General features: G+C 36.0%; 1 pseudogene; it reads right to left on the bottom strand.

The window, feature by feature from the left end:
- Positions 1 to 446: 446 nt before the first annotated feature.
- Positions 447 to 548, bottom strand: LOC116885064 (annotated as a pseudogene).
- Between the last annotated feature and the right edge of the window lie 1,800 nt (positions 549 to 2,348).

Here is a 2,348-nt window from a genome sequence, read left to right as displayed (position 1 = left end):
CACCAGTTCCTCACATAAGGTTGTTCCTTAATACCTTTGAATCTCCAGTTGTGCCTCTCTTCACTATGCCCATATCCTTCTCTTTCTTGTTCTCTTCCATTTTTTCAGCATTTACTTGCTCCTCTTGGTCATGCTCAGGGTCTCTGAGTATCTGTGGTCTTCTCAGGAGTAGTATTAAGAGTATAAGCCTCACTCATGAATATGGTACCAGGCAGGGTCTTTCAGGCATGCTTTGACCCTTCAGGTCTGTTTGGCACCCAACTGGTAGTTGTCTCAGACTCTCTTCTCACCTAACCTGCCCCATCAGTCCTGTGCTAAGTCATCTGTCTTTGGCTCACTCCTGCCTAGGGCCCTCATTTCCAGGATCTTCTAATCTCTGTCTTGTTCCTAGCCAGGGCCTGCACAGGGCAGTATTGGTGGTCATCTCAATCTCACTCTTTTTGTGGAATGCTAGGCTACTACTCATTTAGATATCCATATATCAGAACACTGAGTGTAGACGTAGCCTCTATCCTCTCTGCTACCTATTGATGGGCATGTGACACAGTATTAACTTTACTATTTCTTTGTATTGTTCTTTGTCTCCATTTTATTGATTTCAGCATTTTGTATGATTATTTCTTGTCATCTATTCCTCTTGGGTGTGGTTTCTTCTTTTTGTTCTAGAGTTTTCTGAATAAAACTGATGTGCTGTTGAGTTGCTAGCATGAGATCTCACTAGGATTTTTGTTTGTGTGTTTAATATTGGCACTGAGTGCTACATGAATAAGCCTCTCTTTAGAACTATTTTGATTTTTGTCCCATAATAGTTTGGGTATATTGTTTATTCATTTTAATGAGCTTTGAAGATTTCTGTTGTTGATATCTAGCTTTAGTTTGTTGTTGTTGTGATCTGATAGGTTGCTCTGTGGTATTTCAATTTCTTTTATCAGACTTGCTTTTTGTCTGAGTTGATGTTTGATTTTGTAGAAAGTTGTATGAGGTATGGAGAAGGATGTATATTTGTATGCTTGGGTGAAATTTTGTGAATATTTTTAAGGTTCATTTGGTTTAAAACATCTGTCATCTCCAGAAACTTTTATTTTTTGACTGGAAGATCTGACTATCGGTAAGAGAAAGTATTGAAGTCTTCCACTATCAGTGTGGGAGGAATAATAAATGATTTAAGCTGTAGTAATGTTTCTTTTACAAATTTGGTGGCCTTGCATTTGAGACATAAATGGTAAGAATGGAAATAGGTTTTTGGTAGATTTTTCCTTTGATGAGTAAATATTATCCTTTCTTACCTCTTCTGACAGGTTTTAGATTGAAGATAATTTTGTTAGATATGCAAATTGCTATGCCAGATTGTTTCTTAGGTCTATTTGCTTGAGGTATCTTTATCTAAACTTTCACTATGAAGTAATGTCTATCCTGGATGTTGAGGTGTGTTTCTAGGATGTAGCAAAAGGACTTATCATGTTTGCAATCATTCTGTTAGTCTGTGATTTTTTAAATGGAGGCTCGAGGCCATTGATGTTATGAGATATCAATGACCAATGATTGCTGATTATTATCTTGTTGCTATTGTTTTTGTTATTTCCAATGGCAGTGGTGGTGTATGTATGCTTTCATTCTTTTGATATCTTGTCAGAGATTATTTACCGTCTATGTTTTGATGGTTGTAGTTAAACACTGTAGGTTGGAGCTTTTTTCTAGCACCTTTGGAGGGCTGGATTTGTAGACAGATTTTGTGTCCTATCCTCTTGTACATTTGAAGGCATCTCCTTCTTTAGGTTAGAAAATTCTTCTATGAATTTCTTGAAAATAATTCTTGGCCTTTGGTTTTGTTTGTTTGTTGTTTGTTTTGTGTTGTTCCATTGATTTTTTTCATATTCTTCTTATTACTGTAGTTGATCTTTTCACAGTATCTCAGATATTCTTGAGTTTTTTAATAATAGAAGTTTTTAGATTTTACATTTTATTTGACTGAGGTTTCTTCCTCAGCCATATCTTCAATGCCTGACATTTTCTACTCCATCTCTTGTATTCTGTTGGTCAGACTTGCCTCTATAGTTCCCGTCTGAATTCCTAAATTTTTCATTTCTCAGTATTGGTTTTCTTTACTGATTTAATTTTGAATTTTGTGTCTTACACAATTTTATTCATTTTCTTCCACTGTTTGTGTCTTCCTGGATTTCCTTAAGTACAGACAACATATTCATACAGTGTGTTTTAAGGTCTTTTTCTTCTGCTTTAGCTATTTTGGAACCCTTGGTAATTGCTTTGGTATGGTTGTTGGGCTTTAGTGGAGACATATTCTCCTGGTTCTTATTGACTGTGGTTCTACACTGGCATCCAGGTATCTG

This window comes from Rattus rattus, chromosome 15 (assembly GCF_011064425.1).
Source record: "Rattus rattus isolate New Zealand chromosome 15, Rrattus_CSIRO_v1, whole genome shotgun sequence".
NCBI lineage: Eukaryota > Metazoa > Chordata > Mammalia > Rodentia > Muridae > Rattus > Rattus rattus.
The sequence above is the reverse complement of the archived record's forward strand: the minus strand, read 5'-3'. Positions and strand labels throughout refer to the sequence as shown.